We start from the raw sequence: 22,228 nt of genomic DNA on the forward strand, positions 1-22,228 counted from the left end.
AAACAGAGGCCATTACTTTGCCAGCGGACTTTTGAGTCTTTCCACGCTTCGGAGACGCTTCACCGGTCGCTGTCCACTCAGCCGATTGGACTCGATTGGACTCAGGAGTGTAGTGATGGAGCCATGTTTCATTCATTGTCACATATCGTCGGAAAAACTCGGGTGTATTACGAGTTAACAGCTGCAAACACCGCTCAGAATCATCAACACGTTGTTGTTTTTGGTCAAATGTGAGCTCGCGCGGCACCCATTTTGCACAGAGCTTCCGCATATCCAAATATTGATGAATGATATGACCAACACGTTCCTTTGATATCTTTAAGGCCTCTGCTATCTCGATCAACTTCATTTTACGGTCATTCAAAATCATTTTGTGGATTTTTTTGATGTTTTCGTCGGTAACCACCTCTTTCGGGCGTCCACTGCGTTCACCGTCCTCCGTGCTCATTTCACCACTCTTGAATTTTGCATACCAATCAATTATTATTGATTTCCCTGGGGCAGAGTCCGGAAACTCATTATCCAGCCAAGTTTTTGCTTCCAACGTATTTTTTCCCTTCAGAAAACAGTTTTTTATCAAAACGCGAAATTCCTTTTTTTTCCATTTTTTCACAATAACAAAGTTGCTTCACAAAAGACGCTCTATCTCACAAACTAATTGACTTACAGACGTCAAATTTTGACACGAATCATTTGAAGGTTGGTACTATATAAAAAAATATGCATTTAATACTAGGGACGTCATATATGTGTCTGACCGGGGACTTATCAGCCTACCTGTTATTAAGAACAAATTTCTTTAAAATATTGAAATTTTAATTAAAATAAAGTTTATAATCTGTACTTCAAAAACTTTTTTCATTAAATTTAGAACCCACATTTTGAAAATTTTCGTCCCTTCGTTAAAGTTGCATGACTTTAAACTAAGGCAAATTTTCGTTAAAGTAAAGAAACAAATTTTTGATTTAAAGAAATCGTCCTTAAATTAACTGAAAGATTGAATCTTTAGATTTAAGATAAAACGCTTCAAATATAGGCTAAGACTTATTTTGAGGATTAAGCATCTTTGGTATAAAATTTTTTCGGAATGAAGAAAATATTTTTTTACTTCGAAATATCCGTCATAATTTGGATTTTTAAACTGGCATTTGTTTGTACGTGATTAGCTTTATTAATATACCGGAAAAATAGAATGAAAATTCGATAAATGAGATCTGTATCCTAATTTTAATTTTATAGATCCTACATTTAAAGCCAGCTTTTCATTAGTTTAAAGAACCCGTATCTCTGGCTCGGAATCAATACTAAAATCCTTAAAGGAAAGTCAAAATCTTTTGATCCAAGTAAACATTTTTTTTTTGAGTGTATGGAATACAAAAAATGTTGCATTTGGCGCACAGCCAGAAAAAAATTACGTAATTTAACCTTCACTTAAAAATTTTCTTATTTATTCCAAGCCAAATATGCGGCTACTTTAAAATCTTTAAAATAAAATAGTTTTTAGGAAACTATATAGCTACACTCAAAAAAATAGTTTAGTTGGATCCAAAGCTTAAGGATTTTGGTATTGATTAAATTAAACATTAAATTAAATTAAAACAAGTATATACGGCCGTAAGTTCGGCCAGGCCGAATCTTATGTACCCTCCACCATGGATTGCGTAGAAACTTCTACGAAAGACTGCCATCCATAATCGAACTACTTGGGTTGTGGTATCTTAAAACTTCCTAACATCGTTTTCTAAATTGTGAGTTAGTCCATACGTGGTATATATTAGACAAAAAAGTTATGTATAGTTAAGTCTACAAATAATTACGAATCGATATGGACTTTTTGCACGGTACGTAGAGAGCCATAATTGAAATATGGGGGTCGCTTATATGGGGGCTATATACAATTATGAACTTGATATGGACCAATTTTTGTGTGATTGGAAATTGATTTATCTGAGGGATATATATAACTATAGACCGATATGGACCTAGTTAGGCATAGTTGTTAATGACCATATACTAGCACAATGTACCAAATTTCAACTTACTCGGATGAAATTTGCGCCTCCAAGAGGCTCCAAAACCAAATCTCGGGATCGGTTTATATGGGGCTATATATGATTATGGACTGATATGGACCACTTTTGGCATGGTTGTTAAATATCATATACGATCACCACGTACCAAATTTCAAGCAGATCGGATGAATTTTGCTTCTCCAAAATGCACCGGAGGTCAAATCTGGGGATCGGTTAATATGGGAGCTATATATAATTAAGGGTTGATAGGAACCAATTCCTGCGTGGTTGTTGGATACCATATATTAACATCACGTACCAAATTTCAACCGAATGGGAAGAATTTTGTTCTTCCAAGGGGCTCTGGAGGTCAAATCTGGGGATCGGTTTATATGGGGCTTATATATAATTATGGAGCGATTTGGACCAATTTTTGCATGGGAGTTTGAGGCCATATATTAACACCACGTACCAAATTTCAACTGAATCAGATGAATTTTGGTCTTCCAAGAGGCTCCGGAGGTCAAATCTGGTGATCGGTTTATATGGGGGCTATATATAATTATGGACCGATGTGGACCAATTTTTGCATGGTTGTTAAAGACGATATACTAACACCATGTACCAAATTTCAGCCGGATCGGATGAAATTTGCTTCTCTTAGAGGCCTCGCAAGCCAAATCGGGGGATCGGTTTATATGGGGGCTATATATAATTATGGACCGATGTGGAGCAATTTTTGCATGGTTGTTGGAGACCATATACTAACACCATGTACAAAATTTCAGCCGGATCGGATGAAATTTGCTTCTCTTAGAGGCCTCGCAAGCCAAATTTGGGGGTCCGTTTATGTGGGTGCTATACGTAAAAGTGGACCGATATAGCCCATTTGCAATACCATCCGACCTACATCAATAACAACTACTTGTGCCAAGTTTCAAGTCGATAGCTTGTTTCGTTCGGAAGTTAGCGTGATTTCAACAGACGGACGGACATGCTCAGATCGACTCAGAATTTCACCACGACCCAGAATATATATACTTTATGGGGTCTTAGAGCAATATTTCGATGTGTTACAAACGGAATGACAAAGTTAATATAACCCCCATCCAATGGTGGAGGGTATAACTAGGATACAGATCTTATTAAATTTATCGTTAGTTTAACTACGGATTTTTTTCGTTGTAGCACTATACAACCACTGTGCCGCCTTATGTACCACTGTAAATTTTACTGCATTAATTTACCACTCAAAATAATATAAATTTTGTTGTTATGCATAACCCCACATATAAGGCAATACAGCTTGATTCGAAGCTGCAAATATATTTCATATGTATGTCAGTATGTACAACTGTTTGATATATGAGTACATATGTACGTATGTGCATTCATTCATTCATTCATTCATTCATGTATGTACATGCATACACATGTGAAACCAATAAACAAACGCGCTAACTGCCAATCAAGTATACACGTGACTACGTAATTACAACAATTGCACTCGTTCGTTTGCTTCGAATAAATGCATGTTCGCATGTGTGTTCATATAGACGACAGATATGTTGTAGGAAGGTGTTTGTAAGTGTGTGCGAGTAAGTGCAATGATCAGTGTAAATGGGGGTTATGTCTGCTAACTTACATCAGACCAGATAGAAGGCCTTTTGGAGCCGTGAATTTTCAAGTAAAATGAAACTGCATCCAAAATATAAATATAGGCATTGAGCATAATGGGAATAGAAGGATAGTGAGATGATGAAGAGAATACTACTCTTAATTTTGACATCATTTGAGAATTGGTTCACAACAAGGCGACTTTGATCGACTTGAATACAGCTGCTAGCAGTGTTAGCATTGTGCCACTTTATTGACAAATTTCACACATTTTTCAAGCTGTAACACTTTTGTCCCACCATTTTGTTGTGCCACTAGATGTGATGCTTTTTACTATTTTGCGCTACCTTTTTGTCATACTGTGCCTCTTTTTAATCTATTTTATACATTTCGATCGATAATAGCGTTAAGGTTACAGATATGACTGGCTTCTTAACAAATAATCGGTTTCACGGGTTGAGTTGTATATTTTTAGGCAATTTATTTTGCTGCCTAAAAGTATTCATGACAAATTTTCTATAATAATAAACTGTGGTAATTTTTATGAATATTAAATTTCTGAGATTTTGAACCAAATGGAGGTAAAATTAATATTGGACTAGTTAAGATCTAAATTACAAAAAAAAAAAAACAAGTAAGGAAAGTCTAAAGTCGGGCGGTGCCGACTATATTATACCCTACACCACTTTGTAGATCTAAATTTTCGCCTATATATAAAGGTTTGTCCCAAATACATACATTTAAATATCACTCGATCTGGACAGAATTTGATAGACTTCTACAAAATCTATAGACTCAAAATTTAAGTCGGAACACAATGTTAGTAAAAAAATATGGGAAGCATTTGAATCTGAAGCAATTTTAAGGAAACTTCCCAAAAGTTTATTTATGATTTATCGCTCGATATATATATTTATAAGAAGTTTAGGAGTCATTTTTACAACTTTTCGACTAAGCAGTGGCGATTTTTCAAGGAAAATGTTGGTATTTTGACCATTTTGGTCCAAATCAGTAAAACATATATATGGGAGCTATATCTAAATCTGAACCGGTTTCAACCGAATTTGGCACACATAGCAACTATGCTAATTCCACTCCCGGTGCAAAATTTCAACTTAATCGGAGCAAAAAAGTGGCCTCTGTGGTCATATGAGTGTAAATCGGGCGAAAGCTATATATGGGAGCTATATCTAAATCTGAACCGATTTCAACCAAATTTGGCACGCATAGCTACAATCCTAATTCTACTCCCTGTGCAAAATTTCAACTTAATCGGAGCAAAAAAGTGGCCTCTGTGGTCATATGAGTGTAAATCGGGCGAAAGCTATATATGGGAGCTATATCTAAATCTGAACCGATTTCAACCAAATTTGGCACGCATAGCTACAATCCTAATTCTACTCCCTGTGCAAAATTTCAATTAAATCGGAGTAAAAGATTGGCCACTGTGGTCATATGAGTGTAAATCGGGCGAAAGTTATATATAGGAGCTATATCTAAATCTGAACCGATTTAAATAAAATTTGGCACACTTGACTACACTACCTAGACTTTGATTACAAAAATGTGTTCACGGACTGACGGACATGGCTATATCGACTCAGGAGCCCACCCTGAGCATTTTTGCCAAAGTCTATTTCGCCTCCTTCTGGGTGTTGCAAACATATGCACTAACTTATAATACCCTGTTCCACAGTGTGGCGCAAGGTATAAAAAAATATTTCACTACGCTATATCATACACTGATATAAATGCGTTTACTTGTTGAATTTTCTTTAGGAAATCACTTTTTTTTAATGAGTGTGCCACCTTTCATGTCGTGTGACACGTTTTGGGCCACTTGCTAGAAATTCTCAAAGGTAACGATGGTTACTAGCAGCGTTGCTGTTATGCCACTATAGTGGCAAATTTGCCACATGTTTTATGCTGTGACACTTTCATATCCATACTTTTTACATTTTTGTTATCTCGTGCAACGTTTTCTCATTCCTTATATGCTGTAATAATTTTTGAAAGTGTTGAACCCAGTTTAGGTAAAGATTCCGGGTGCGATTGGAACCTTAAAAAATAATCGAGTTTATTCGTCAAATACCCTATTTATAAGCACTTTCCCCTTTTCATACACGTGTCCGTACCGTCTGCAAATACGCAAAGAAATTTTATCATCGATGAGGTCACTCTACCGAAAATAAATGATTTTGGATTAATTGAAGATAAATCGTTGATGAGTTAATTTAGAACTGATTTAATAGAAGTAATGTAACAAATCTATCACAAGAACTGATATTTATCTCCATCCTGTTATTGTGAGTGACACTTTTTGTGCCACTTTTTAGGATATTCTCAACGGTAACGCTGGTTGCTAGGAAATTATAGATAAAGAAAATTTCACTAAAATTGAACCGGCTAGAACAATGACTGTTTTTCTTAGTGGTATGAACTACATACATATTTCGATAATTCCAATATTCGATTACCGTACTAATGATTTTTAACGCCCAATGATACCGTTGAGAATTTTTAAACAAGTGTCTCACTAATTTAAAAAAAAAATGACACACTTTTCTACAAAGAAAAAATATGAATTAAATGAAAAGTTTTATCCACGAATTTTTTCAAATTAGATCTAAATAAGCCCAACTCCTTCTCATCGGAAATCAATCGCTCAATATTAGCAGTTCAAGAGTGATCCCGATTTCTTCCTATTTTTTAGTCTACTTGATAATACTACAGTGTGGCAGATATGCAATTCACCAAAGTAATATATATCAATTCATCTTTGTTTTAATTTTATTGTTCAAAAGCAAAAAATATCGTAAAGAATATAAAATTTTAAATCAGTTTATATTTGTTTGAATTGGGTACTTTTGTCATGAAATATGGCCTTTAAACGGCCGACGTTACCATCACACACTGCACGAGTGTGGTATATACGCGAATTCCCGGCCAAGTGTCGTCTTGAGCTTATCAATAGGTTAGGTTTAGGTTAGATATAGTGGCAGCTCCATTTATTTCAAACCCACTTAGACTATTCAGTTCATTGTGATGACGTTACCGTTCTCACTGTTTCCACCACTGGGTTAATACAAGTATGTTACATACATAATTGTAATAAGCATTGTTATTTTGCCTATAACATTCGTAAAAGTCATTCCTAATACTCTATAGCAGGTGTGGAGAGACATTGATAGATGTTCGAATGTATATGGAGCTCAATGTTCGATAGCTATTTGTGATTTGTAGGGTCCAACTCAATTGTCCGTGGGAGTAATCGAGAAAATAAATAGTTCAGCTTCTCTGCCTTCCATATTTGCGCTCATTCTCAATCCTATAACAATAAATGCCGAGCATTTTTTTCTCCAACGACCCTGCTGCTTTCATTCACTTTCAATTATTGTTTTATAATTTATAAATTAATTTATGAAGGCATTTACAGCTGAGCAATGATGTAGAAGATATTGCACAATTATTTCACAAAATAAAAAAAAATCGAGTAATAATAAAGCAAGTCGTTTTTTAATACATATATCACTGAGCAGGTGTTAAGGGTTTCTGACCCAACAAACCTGATTGTTAACTTAAAACACACATACACATACAGCCACAAATAATGCAATAAAAAATGTAAAAAAGTTTGAAATAAAAACTAAAGCAGCATGAGCATCTCAAACTTTGCATATGTAATTTGTATTTAGAAATTTTTAAGTTAATTTCAAGATTTGCGTACAATTTCCGTACCAGTATAGAAATTTTATCCAATAGCTCTAAGAATTATAGTGTAGGTTAATGAAGGTATTAGTACATGTAAAAAATGGTTACTTTGATCGAAAAATTTTGGTCTCCACTTTTGACCCTCTCTTGCGACAGCAATACATCGATGGACAGACGAATGGACCGTGTTTGGTATTGCCTATCATTTTTATACCCACCACCATAGGATGGGGGGTATATTAACTTTGTCATTCCGTTTGTAACACATCGAAATATTGCTCTAAGACCCCATAAAGTATATATATTCTGGGTCGTGGTGAAATTCTGAGTCGATCTGAGCATGTCCGTCCGTCCGTCCGTCCGTCCGTCCGTCCGTCCGTCTGTTGAAATCACGCTAACTTCCGAACGAAACAAGCTATCGACTTGAAACTTGGCACAAGTAGTTGTTATTGATGTAGGTCGGATGGTATTGCAAATGGGCCATATCGGTCCACTTTTACGTATAGCCCCCATATAAACGGACCCCAAAATTTGGCTTGCGAGGCCTCTAAGAGAAGCAAATTTCATCCGATCCGGCTGAAATTTGGTACATGGTGTTAGTATATGGTCTCTAACAACCATGCAAAAATTGGTCCACATCGGTCCATAATTATATATAGCCCCCATATAAACCGATCCCCCGATTTGGCTTGCGAGGCCCCTAAGAGAAGCAAATTTCATCCGATCCGGCTGAAATTTGGTACATGGTGTTAGTATATGGTCTCTAACAACCATGCAAAAATTGGTCCACATCGGTCCATAATTATATATAGCCCCCATATAAACCGATCCCCCGATTTGGCTTGCGAGGCCCCTAAGAGAAGCAAATTTCATCCGATCCGGCTGAAATTTGGTACATGGTGTCCGTATATGGTCTCTAACAACCATGCAAAAATTGGTCCACATCGGTCCATAATTATATATAGCCCCCATATAAACCGATCCCCCGATTTGGCTTGCGAGGCCTCTAAGAGAAGCAAATTTCATCCGATATGGCTGAAATTTGGTACGTGATGTTAGTATATGGTCTCTAACAATCATGCAAAAATTGGTCCACATCGGCTCATAATTATATATAGCCCCCATATAAACCGATCACCAGATTTGACCTCCGGAACCTCTTGGAAGACCAAAATTCATCTGATTCAGTTGAAATTTGGTACGTGGTGTTAATATATGGCCTCAAACTCCCATGCAAAAATTGGTCGATATCGGTCCATAATTATATATAGGCCCCATATAAACCGATCCCCAGATTTGACCTCCAGAGCCCCTTGGAAGAGCAAAATACTTCCCATTCGGTTGAAATTTGGTACGTGATGTTAGTATATGGTATCCAACAACCATGCAGGAATAAGAAGTTTTAAGATACCACAACCCAAGTAATTCGATTGTGGATGACAGTCTTTCGTAGAAGTTTCTACGCAATCCATGGTGGTGGGTACATAAGATTCGGCCTGGCCGAACTTGCGGCCGTATATACTTGTTTAAACTTCTATACTTTAAAACAAACAAACAAAATAAAATAGTTATTTAATAGGATTTTTTTATTTACGAAGGTTGCCGTTTGTATTTCGGGATTGGGCAAACCTAGTGTTGCAATCTACCAACTGACTGCTCTATCGTAAAATTTAACATTTTTTAGGTTATATGTACTCTGAACGTTTTGACATACGAACGTTAACAGGTTGGCTGATAAGTCCCCGTTCTGACACATAGATGGCGTCACTAGTATTAAATACATATTATTTTTATATAGTACCAATCAATTAGTTTGTGAGATAGAGCGTCTTTTGTGAAGCAACTTTTGTTATTGTGAAAAAAATGGAAAAAAAGGAAATTTGTGTTTTGATAAAATACTGTTTTCTGAAGGGAAAAAATACGTTGGAAGCAAAAACTTGGCTGGATAATGAGTTTCCGGACTCTGCCCCAGGGAAATCAACAATAATTGATTGGTATGCAAAATTCAAGCGTGGTGAAATGAGCACGGAGGACGGTGAACGCAGTGGACGCCCGAAAGAGGTGGTTACCGACGAAAACATCAAAAAAATCCACAAAATGATTTTGAATGACCGTAAAATGAAGTTGATCGAGATAACAGAGGCCTTAAAGATATCAAAGGAACGTGTTGGTCATATCATTCATCAATATTTGGATATGCGGAAGCTCTGTGCAAAATGGGTGCCGCGCGAGCTCACATTTGACCAAAAACAACAACGTGTTGATGATTCTGAGCGGTGTTTGCAGCTGTTAACTCGTAATACACCCGAGTTTTTCCGTCGATATGTAACAATAGATGAAACATGTCTCCATCACTACACTCCTGAGTCCAATCGACAGTCGGCTGAGTGGACAACGACCGGTGAAGCGTCTCCGAAGCGTGGAAAGACTCAAAAGTCCGCTGGCAAAGTAATGGCCTCTGTTTTTTGGGATGCGCATGGAATAATTTTTATCGATTATCTTGAGAAGGGAAAAACCATCAACAATGACTATTATATGGCGTTATTGGAGCGTTTGAAGGTCGAAATCGCAGCAAAACGGCCCCATATGAACAAGAAAAAAGTGTTGTTCCACCAAGATAACGCACCGTGCCACAAGTCATTGAAAACGATGGCAAAAATTCATGAATTGGGCTTCGAATTGCTTCCCCACCCACCGTATTCTCCAGATCTGGCCCCCAGCGACTTTTTCTTGTTCTCAGACCTCAAAAGGGTGCTCGTAGGGAAAAAAAATTGGCAGCAATGAAGAGGTGATCGCCGAAACTGAGGCCTATTTTGAGGCAAAACCGAAGTAGTACTACCAAAATGGTATCAAAAAATTGGAAGGTCGTTATAATCGTTGTATCGCTCTTGAAGGGAACTATGTTGAATAATAAAAACGAAATTTGACAAAAAAAAAGTGTTTTTCTTTGTTAGACCGGGGACTTATCAGCCAACCTGTTATTTGTGTTGTTTGCAGCAACTTAAAATATTCATCTTGCCCAAAAAATTGGATTAAATCGTGAACATTTTATTTTTTTCAACTTTCGACGTGGATTAGCTCAACAGCAGTGCATCGATTAACTCAATTCAGTGCATAGATTAACTCAATTCAGGTCAGTTCACTCCAAGACGAATTTCGTCAAGGTCATCCAAAATCAGTTGTTGTTCCGGAAACCATTGTTGCTGTGCGACAACTGATATTACAAGATCGTCATGTGAGATTTACACAACCTTAGGCATTAGTGGGACTAGCATATATCGTGAGATTGACACAAGTTTATACATTAGAGGGACCAGCATACATTCAATATTGCATGAACATCCGATCGCCAAAGGAAATGTGGTCGCGTTGGATCCCACACGATTTGTCAACCTCTCAAAAAGGGCTCGTGTCGAATGGTCCAAAAATACGATCACAGTGCTTCGAAACACGTCTATAACATCGTTAGAAGTGATGATCTTGTATCAGCACGAAAGTAAATAGCAGTCGACTGTTTAGGTGTTTCAAGATGAGCCAAATCCAACAAAAGTTGCTCGCGCACGAAGCACTTCCAAGTTTCTTCGGCAAAAACTGGAGGTGTCGCAATCGTTCCACAAAACAGTAACTTCTGAGTGGTACACAACCATTTGTTTGTCAGTTGTCTTTCAAGAAATAAAGAACACCAACCGATGACTCTTTACCACGACAATGCGAGATCTCACACATCGGCTCAAACAACTTCACCTTTGAGCACTCAATACATCGATTTGATGGGTCAACCACCGCAGTATAGTCTTCACTTGGCATGGTATGACTTGCTTTTATTCCCGCAGGTAACAAATAAAACGAGAGGTCTACGTTTTTCGGCACTCGAAGAAACGTCATATAAAAGTCAATCCGAAATATAAAAGTCAAACCTCGTATGAACTTAGATTTCATTTGAAACCTCCCTTCATTTTTTTAATAATAAGCCCATACTATAATAACTACAAAATTGGCATAGCATTCCATAAGGTTAAGGCATTGACAACTAATTTCTATCCAAGGCATATAAACTTTGAACAACACTATTCACAAATATTGGTTTGTTGTTACATTGTCTATAGTGACTTCCATCCCTCCCATTTGGTTGCAATGCTTGCCAACTAACGTCACATTTACGATGCTTTTAATGAAAATATTTTATTGAGATTGGTTTGCGTGTTTCGATTTTCGAGTTGGAGACATGAATTGCATTTGATGATGCAGGTGCAATAGTTTTTTGTAATACAATTAAGTTACTGTTTAACAAATTATATTGATTTGAAGATTATAAACTTGATCAAATATCATGCTCATGAGAATCGATACATATATTTTGTGGCAATTTCTTCGGGAAATGCAATGGGATGTAAATTGAATATTTGTTCTTAAGAGATATGAGATGACTTTAATATCCTACGAGTGTGCTCAGATGAGTATTTAGCCTGTAAAACGTGCAAAAGCTCACAGGTGCAAAAAAAGGAGTGGCAATTTTTTTGACCACTTACGAAAGTTGCAGTTCGTGAGAAAACTGCTGAAAATGTACACCTTCGATTGACCAGCAGAACTCAAGGGCCGCCAATGCACATTGATCGATCCCATTGGCCAAAAATAAAAATCAAAGTTAGAAGTTTGTCAAAAAGTGTGGCAACACTGTATCTTATGCAAACAAGGTTTTAAATTTATATTTGTTTTAATTTTATTCCATCTGTAATCTTTAAGAATGGCTTCAAAAGAGAGAACAAGTACTCAATTGAATTTTGCAGTGTGAGAAAGTATAAAATTAAGTGCCACTTTAAAAAAGATAAAACAAAAGAAGTAAAAATTTTTATCGAAATGAATATTGAATTAAAAGTTGTTAAATATATTTTAAAATAAAAAAATGTGTAAAACTTGTTTTAAATTTGTTATAAAATTAATATTTGTTAGTTTCATAGTTACGTGGAGCCACCGTGGTGTAATGGTTAGCATGCCCGCCTTGCGTACACAAGGCGGGCATTCCTGCTTCGACCGAACACCAAAAAGTTTTTCAGCGGTGGATTATCCCACCTCAGTAATGCCGGTGACATTTCTGAGAGTTTCAAAGTTTCTCTACGTGGTTTCACTGCAATATGGAACGCCGTTCGGACTCGGCTATAAAAAGGAGGTCCCTTGTCATTGAGCTTAACATGGAATCGGGCAGCACTCAGTGATAAGAGAGAAGTTCACCAATGTGGTATCACAATGGACTGAATGGTCTAAGTGAGCCTGATACATCGGGCTGCCACATAACCTAACCTACGTGTTCGTTTGATCATTCATGCTAATTTTAACTAGAGTTTTAGTTGTGTTCCTCCCTGAAGTCTCCAATGAGATTTTTATACCCTCCACCATAGGATGGGGGTATATTAACTTTGTCATTCCATTTGTAACACATCGAAATATTGCTTTAAGACCCCATAAAGTATATATATATATTCTGGGTCGTGGTGAAATTCTGAATCGATCTAAGCATGTTCGTCCGTCCGTCTGTTGAAATCACGCTAACTTCAGAACGAAGCAAGCTATCGACTTGAATCTTGGCACACGTAGTTGTTATTGATGTAGGTCGGATGGTATTGCAAATGGGCCATATCGGTCCACTTTTACGTATAGCCCCCATATAAACGGACCCCCATATTTGGCTTGCGAATCCTCTAAGAGAAGCAAATTTCATCCGATCCGGCTGAAATTTGGTACATGGTGTTAGTATATAAACTCTAACAACCATGCAAAAATTGGTCCACATCGGTCCATAATTATATATAGCCCCCATATAAACCGATCCCCCGATTTGGCTTGCGGAGCCTCTAAGAGAAGCAAATTTCATCTGATCCGGCTGAAATTTGGTACATGGTGTTAGTATATGGTCTCTAATGACCACGCAAAAATTGGTCCACATCGGTACATAATTATATATAGCCCCCATAAAAATCGATCACCAGATTTGACCTTCGGAGACCCTTGGAAGAGCAAAATACATCCGATTCGGTTGAAATTTGGTACGTGATGTTAGTATAGCCCCCATATAAACCGATCCCCAGATTTGACCTCCGATGCCTTTTGGAGAAGCAAAATTCATCCGATCTGGTTTGCAATTTGGTACGTGGTGGTAGTATATGGTCTCTAATAACCATGCAAAAATTGGTGCACATCGGTCCATAATTATATATATCCCCCACATAAACCGATCCCCAGATTTGGCTTGCGGAGCCTCTAAGAGGAGAAAATGTTATCCAATCCGGCTGAAATTTGGTACATGGTGTTAGTATATGGTCTCTAATGACCACGCAAAAATTGGTCCACATCGGTTCATAATTATATATAGCCCCCATATAAACCGATCACCAGATTTGACCTCCGGAGACCCTTGGAAGAGCAAAATTCATCCAATTCGGTTGAAATTTGGTATCCAATAACCATGCAGGAATTGGTCCACAATTATATATAGATTTGACCTCCGATGCCTTTTGGAGAAGCAAAATTCCGATCTGATTGAAATTTGGTACGTGGTGGTAGTATATGATTTTTAACAACCATGCCAAAAGTGGTCCATATCAGCCCATAATCATATATAGCTCCCATATAAACCGATCCCGAGATTTGGTTTTGGAGCCTCTTGAAGGAGCAAATTTCATCTGAGTCAGTTGAAATTTGGTACATTGTGTTAGTATATGGCCGTTAACAACCATGCCTTACTAGGTCCATATCGGTCTATAGTTATATATAGTGCTCAGATAAATCGATCCCCAATCACACAAAAATTGGTCCATATCAAGTTCATAATTGTATATAGCCCCCATATAAGCGACCCCCAAAATTCAATTCTGGCTCTCTACGTAACGTGCAAAATGTCCATATCGATTCGTAATTATTTGTAGACTTGCCTATACATACCTTTTTTGTCTAATATATACCACGTATGGACTAACTCACAATTTAGAAAACGATGTTAAGAAGTTTTAAGATACCACAACCCAAGTAATTCGATTGTGGATGACAGTCTTTCGTAGAAGTTTCTGCGCAATCCATGGTGGAGGGTACATAAGATTCGGCCTGGCCAAGTATCTAAATTGATAATATCAGCTGCTTTCTTTTGCTAGTCTTTGTGTTATCTCCCTCAGACCGAAGCGGTCTTGTTGGTTTTATATCCAAATATGAATATGGTTTCTAGAAGCCCAAGATGTAAAATGAAGATATCGGTCTATATGATGGCTATATAAATACATGGACCGATAGGTACCGTTTTCGACACACCTTTTTGTGGTACTAAAATCTAGATTTCGATCGGGAGATCGGTCTATATGGGGGCTATATAAATATATGGCACAATAGGCACCAATTTCAGCACACCTATTTTTGGTCTTAAAATACCTGTAGGCATCGGTCTATATGGGGGCTATATGAATACATGGAGCGATAGGCACCATTTCCTACACACATATTTGTGGTCCTAAAATATCTCTAGATTTCCAATTTCAGCCAAATGGGATAGAAACTACAGTTTCTAGAAGCCCCAGAAGTAATATCGGGAGATTGGTCTATATAGGGGACTATACCAAAACGTCATCAATCAATTCCATTTTATCATTAAATAGTTCTGACGTAATAATAAAGCCGTGACCGAGGTTTCACGATGATATCTATACTGGAAATATTTTTGGCCGCTATTTACAGCACCGACCAGTGTGCAATGGTAATGGTCGCTCCCCGCTCGTATTCATCCTACAGTATTGAACCGCCGCACAGACAAACTGTCGGCCGCAGACCATGGATATTCCAAGAGGACTCACCACCATCGCAACCATCACGCGTCAATTAAAAATAAATTAATATGGAAGTTCTTCGCTGCATTTTTTAACTAAAAAAAACACGAAAGTTTAGATCATCTTAGGACAGCGCTTCGCCGGGAATGGGTCAGGCCTACTTTCGTGCAGTGTATGAGAACGTAATTCGTGCCAAACCATGATTTTTAATCACGAAAAAATAATCTTTATAAAAAAATACTATTTGAAGCTATTTTATCCATAATTATTTATTTTTTACTTTAAACAGGATTTGTCTTACCTCAAAGACATACTATTTTAAGGAACGCAAAATTCAAACATTGGTGTCTTACATTTAATGTAAAAAATTAAATCAAAGATTATGAACTTAGTTTACCATCTGTTTAGACTGTAGGTAACATAACGTTCGAATGCCTCAAAATTAATAGAAATAACTTCTTTAGCTTTTACAGAACTGATAAACTTGTAAAAATAGAACAATTAGGTGGCACTACTTGCTGGAAATTGACATTTCTTTATTGGCTATTGGTATTTACGAAAAAAGTGCCGGTTTGCTGTGACTTCGAAAAATAATAAAAAATTGTTGTGCTTGTGTTTTGTGTGTAATCTTGATAAATTGGAGAGGTAAGTGTTTGAGCTTTATTGTAGAATGTTATTTTTGAGCAATTTTTACTTTTTTTGTTTTTGGTGGCAAATAAAATTAAAAAATACGTATATTTTATTTTTTTGTTATCATCTCCAAAACAAAAAATCATACAAATCGGAGTTCATGAGTGATAGAGGGTTAATTAGTTAAAATTTCTCTATTTCGATTAAATTTTTTCTTTGCCGCAAGTTCTAAACCTTAAGTTGAATAATTTTTCGTATTAAGTCAATATTTTTTAAGGAGCGATAAACAAAACCTTAAGGCTTTAGAGCTACTTCAATTTTTTTTATATACCTCAATTGCATGGCCCAATTCTGTTTGTTCGAAGACATTGGAGATTATAATAAACTTTTCTACTTATAATACAGAATATAATTTTTCATTTCAATAGCCATTCGAATGCATAAAACTCCCAACCACAAATAGTAACTAACACTCACGCGCTTACTTAAATGAAATTTGCCGTGCACTCACTACCAAATTGCACTTTGAACTTTGTAGGAAAAGTTCAACTTGAAACTTTATTCGTTGCTACAACTTCTAATTATCTCCTACATCATCTAGCCAGGCAGCTAACCAACGAAGCAAAAGAAATTCTTACTCACACACAATCATGAATGGGCTATAGGCAACCACATTTGCACTTACCCTTCCGCTCTCTTTCTCTTACACTCTCCTTATTTCTCCATCAAGGATACGGAAATAGCAATGCGTTTATCAGTTGGCAAAAATAGCACAACAACGAAGAATGAATGAATGAATGACCAATCAAGCAATCCGCAACCGAACGACCTTACATATCACGAAGGTAACAAAGAAGAATAAGCGAATAATCAGCTGTTACCATCTCAAAAGCTAAGAACGGCAAAATAAAATAAACACCAGTTTAACTGAAACAGCTGAGTTTCTTCGTGATGTATTGGAATGTAGCAAAATACCCATATACCATAAGCAAAGAGAGTTGGTGAGAGAGGTACGGCAATATGGGGTGGATAGGACAAAACAATAAGCACACGCACACACACAAACAGTGCAATTTGGATTAAACTCAACGTTTGTTTACAACATGACTTGGGATGAATCCCGTGGCCAACCAACAGCCAACCGGTTATACGTCCATAACAATGTGCGTGATTGCATGAGTGTCGGTCGGACAAATAGTGCAAATTACCGTTGATATTAGGGATGCCATTGTAGGATATTTTTAAACGCTGTGTATTACTTCACAAAGAATATGGGAGATTGCTATGCTTCACCAAAACCGAATTTATATTCTTATTTGTCTTGTAACATACACTCGACAAAATATTTATATTCAATATGCGCAAATCCGCCAAACAGCGAAAACAGACTTAACTGAGGCTGCAGTTAAAAAGAACATGAATTGGAACCAAATACGAGTATAATGAATATTAGTTAAAGATTTTGATATTTCTCTTGAGGAAAACCCGATATTTCTTGAAGTGTCTTTAGGAAAACCTCGACTTGATTTATCGAATTATCCATTTTCATAGTGAATTCCATACTCTTCGAAATATAGGTTATCATTTCCTTCAATTTATTATTCCTGAGGTTAAACCGTTTTCCGTCAGTTGGTCTGAGATTTTTATATCTAATTCATGCTCCCATTAAGAAATTGACAAGTTGCAAATATATAACTTTTAACACAATTACTAACAGTATTTTGTAAACAATACGTAATGATGGGTACATAAGATTTGGTCTGGCCGAACTTTCGACCGTATATACATTTGTATTTTCTTCTTTATATTTTAAGACACTTGAAATATTTAAAAGAAAATAATACGTAAAGAAGGCATAACAGTATTATGAAATAATTGTGTGAATACGATGAGAATTCGAATATTTTTTCAAACTCTGGTGGAATGTATGGTAACTACGATTGCCATTCAAGCCAAACATAATCTACCAAAATGTTAAGAAAATTTTTCATAAATCTACCAAATTAAAAAAAAATATTTTGAAGTTTTTGACCAAATTTTTTTTAACATTTTATTTCTATAGAAAATTTTAACAAAGTTTTATTTCCATAAAAATTTTTGTCAACATTTTTTTTCTAGAGGAAGTTTTGTCACAATTTTATTTCTATAAAAAATTGTGTCAAAATTTCCGTAGAAAATTTTGTCCAAATGTTATTAATATAAAAAATTTTAATATTTTGCAAAATCTACCAAAACTTCAAGAATTCTAACATTCTTCGAATTTTGGTAGAATTCTACCAACTGTGGCAACTGCTTGTCATTGAGCTTAACATGGAATCGGGCAGCACACAGTGATAAGAGAGAAGTGAGCCTGATACATCGGGCTGTCACCTAACCTAACTGTGGCAACCGTGAATGTAACTCAAATTATCTATTTGTTTATTATTTACTACAATTTTAAAAACTATAATAAACATTAACCCCCATATTCATAAAAGTTAACGTAAACTTTAAACCTACTATTACCATACAAATTCCTTCGATAAACTGTCAGTAAATTATTATGAATATGGGCATAAAGCTCTAGCTAAAAAGGCTATCGGCTTATCAAACCCAAATTAAATTAAAAATTTAAATACATACATACTATTATTATGAAAAACGAATACGATGAGAATTCGAATAATTTTCAAATAGTGGACAAATCTTTTAAATATAAAAAAAATAATATGCTACAAAAATTTGAAAGACTTTACCAATATGATGAAAATGAACCAAGCTATTAAAAATAATTCTTTCAAACATTTTTGGTCGATCGAATCGGCTATAAAAAGAAGGTTGCCTGCCATTGAGCGAAGTTCACCTCTGTGGTATCACAATGGACTGAATAATCTAATTGAGTCTGAAATATCGGGCTTACACTATACCTAAGCGAGCCTGAAATAACGGACTGTCATTATACACGACCTAAACTAAACTGTCCTATATATAGAATTTTCAGTTTGTGATTAAACCTGCTTTCGAACAAACATTAAAGAAACAAAAATGAAAGATGTCCTTTAAAGTGAAAAAAACAATTCCATAGAAATTTAAATAAAAAAAAAACATTGTTAATAGTCTATTAAAAATCAATAAAATAAAAAAAATATAAATACACAAAAAGAAAAAATAATTTTCTCCGGAACTAAATTTTTGAAAACGCAATTCTTCTTTGTTATACATAATTGTGGTTAAGAGCAACCCGAATTTATTATAATCTATTAGCGATGTGCTTTCGATAACATCAAAAGAAATATTTGTTTTTCTTGAAATTTTTTGTGACCAGAATTTCATCAATCCCAAAATATCCTCCACTTAGAATGACATCCCTGACCGGCACAAAAAGACCTTGACGTCTAGTGCAATGATGATAAGGCCAAACAAAACAATTGCAATCAACTACAATTAGAACGTCACTATTAATAAAAACTAAAACGAAAATAAATTTTGAACGATCCATGGCCATATGAAATCTTCCATCAACGTAAATTTGTAATTCAATCTATCACTCTCATCACCCTCATCCGCCAAAGTCCGGCTGTCTATCCATCCATCATCGTACTAAAATGGTTGAGACTGACGTATAAAGTCAAAGTCGATGATAACAAAACTTGCCAATGGAATGTAAACAAAAGCAATGCCGGCAATCAAAGACAACAGCTATAGCTTAAGAATGGAATTGAAGCGATTTGGGTTAGTTCCTTCCTATGCGTTTGGCGGAATATAAATCGCCGCATATTCAGGAGATAAGACAAAAAATCGGCGAGAATAAAAACAGTCCAAATTAAAAAAAACCGATATGCCGCCGCCGCTACTTGCCGATAAGAAGGCACTCTTCACAACAGGACCATGGACAGAAGCAAGCATAAACATACACACATACGCATAGGCTTAAAATTCCCCCCAAAGAGCACGCGACAATCTACCTCACCAATGGAAAAAAAGAGCGAGAATGAGAGTGTATGCTGTTGGCTGCAATTACACTGCACTGCTACCATTATGTTGGTAAAATAGGTGGGGGTGGAAGGTAAATAAATAAACCGTTACACTAGCTCACACACTTGCACGCACACACCAGACCATTATGAGAATGAGATGTTTTGCATAGACCCCAAAAAGAATTAGGCCTCATGGATTATTGTTGTTATTTTTTGTGTGTTTTGCTCCTACTTGTTTTCAGCTCCCTCTTTTTTGGAGATTTATTTTGCAAATAATCAATTTTCCTTGCAATTCACTTAAATGTTATATGAATAGTGTTTTAGAAAAATAAACCACTTGATCAATTATTTTAAATTTCAAACAATTAATTTTCTTTCAAATACAATTTTAGCTTGTTTTTCTATTTTGTTTTTATTTTATTTTATTCTTATTCTTGTATTGGCTACTTGGTATTATTTTTGTATTTTTAATTTTCGTTCACTTCACTTGGCATTTTTTTGTCGTCATGCAAATTTTTGCATCGTTTTGCTTTAAACAAATGCAATTAAACAAAATTGAATTAATTTTTGTTTCAGCAATTGATTGGATATACGACCGGCAAGGCGGACACTATGCCTATCGTCTGACGCTTTGTCATTTGGTCGATTGGTTGGATAATTACACTACAAATTTTCTAAAGATGGAACACAAACAACTTGTCGCCTTGGCTGTGGCAAAGAACTCACAGCTTTCTTCTGCTAAATAATCTTCGAATAGAAGTGTAAGTGTATAGGTAAGTAAGACTGACTGACAAGCAAGCGCTCGCGAACAACTACCGATACTGTTTACCACGATACTGTTTGCCAAACTGTGTTTCACATGCGACGTAACTCGTTGAGGAGATAGATTCTTCACAAAATAATGCCGACGAACGGTAGATGAGCAGCTCTAGCTAACCAACTAGCAATGGTTTGTGCAGCGTTTGCAGCACAAAAGCGACGGCAACGACGATGATGGCAACAATAACAATGATATCGGCGGCATTTCTCAACCAGAGCAAATTCACAGCAACAACCACACACTTTTACATATACCCAAAGGGAAATGTTGAGATGGGCACCAAGAACAACAACAACAACAACAACAAACAGTGAACAGAACATTTACGAGAATCAAAAGTACACCGACCAACCCAACCGATACAACAACGAAGTCAACATGCAAAAATCAAATACTCACACTCGAAATTACCCGACAGAGAAAAGAGAACAAACAAGAGAAAGTCCCACAAACGAATATGTACATACACCTCCCAACTTACAGCCCCACAAAATGATAGCACACACGCACAGAACCACTCCAACAACAAATGCACTTTAACCATAGAACAACATTATCGTCATGTGCATGCCCCTCTCAAGTGTATGTTTTTGTAATTGCTTGCAATACTCAAGTGGTGAAAACAAAAAACAACAACTACAAAATTGCAATTCATATAACAGTACAAACAGAGCCAATGGGGAGAGACACTGAGTGGTAATATTGCTGGAGATTGCTATAAAAGAGAATCTATATAGCACGTGTATGTCAATACAAATAACACTTACATATACACGAAGCTCTCACATAGCTTTTGTATCTCTTAAATGCAAATCAGAAAATGCCGGTACAGCTTTTCCATCAAACACAATCTCTTAACTATACACTTTGTAGTCACTAACACTATTGGGTAAATCAATGCATGTGTATGTGTGTGTGAATCGCATATAAACATTGTTTACCGTATATCAACGGATACGGTTATAGAGAATTGTGTAGCTACGGACGCTAAAAAATTTGCGCGGCAATGAAACTAAAAGCATTGGTATACATAATTAAATGATCAAAGCTAGCAAGATAGCATATAAAATCATTCATAAAAATGGGATATGCACACATAACCTTTGTTACAATAACATCACATTTTCCTTGCTTGATTTTGTACAACCTTTTTGTTTTCTTAGATCACTTCTTTTTTGATTGAAAAACACTTACCTTTGCAACCAAACACAATTTATTTTACATTTCCAATAATATTTTGTATTGAATACAAGTAAAACACAACACTTTGCAAATTTGTTAATGCAAATTAACTTATTTAACTTCGATTCCAACATTCACATTATGTACAGATAATTATTTCCGTTTCGCACGACCGATATTCTAAGATGACGACGAATGACTGACTGGTTTCGGTTGAATGCTCCTTCATTTATAACAAAATAGAGTGGCATCTAACTTAACGACAGATGTAAGTTAAGTTGAAATGAAAGAACACCATGAAATAAATGAACATAATTTGATGTTATTGTAGATGAGATATCAACCTTGGTTTTTTGCATTTGTATGTTGTATTTATAGTTCAGTAGATGTTCAATAATTAAAATGACTAAACGGTAAAATAATGATTTCTGCTCTCAAAGCCGATTACAAGTCTGTAGTTGAAACTCCGAAATTATTATTGGAGAGTTTCATCAT

At 36.0% G+C, this 22,228-nt stretch overlaps 1 protein-coding gene across 4 annotated transcripts in view; it reads right to left on the reverse strand.

Annotated features, from left to right (window-relative positions):
• LOC142234983 (RNA-binding protein Musashi homolog Rbp6) overlaps window positions 1–20,668 on the reverse strand; it is a 1,501,536-nt gene extending 1,480,868 nt beyond the window's left edge. For 2 of the 4 annotated variants that reach the window (XM_075306192.1, XM_075306194.1), the window contains exon 1: window positions 20,394–20,668. The gene's annotated coding sequence lies outside the window, so the exon portion shown is untranslated. The remainder of the gene's footprint in view (window positions 1–20,393) is intronic. The other 2 variants (XM_075306193.1, XM_075306195.1) reach the window with 2 other exon arrangements.
• Between the last annotated feature and the right edge of the window lie 1,560 nt (window positions 20,669–22,228).

The sequence above is a fragment of the Haematobia irritans genome, chromosome 4, assembly GCF_050003625.1.
Source record: "Haematobia irritans isolate KBUSLIRL chromosome 4, ASM5000362v1, whole genome shotgun sequence".
Classification (NCBI taxonomy): Eukaryota; Metazoa; Arthropoda; class Insecta; order Diptera; family Muscidae; genus Haematobia; species Haematobia irritans.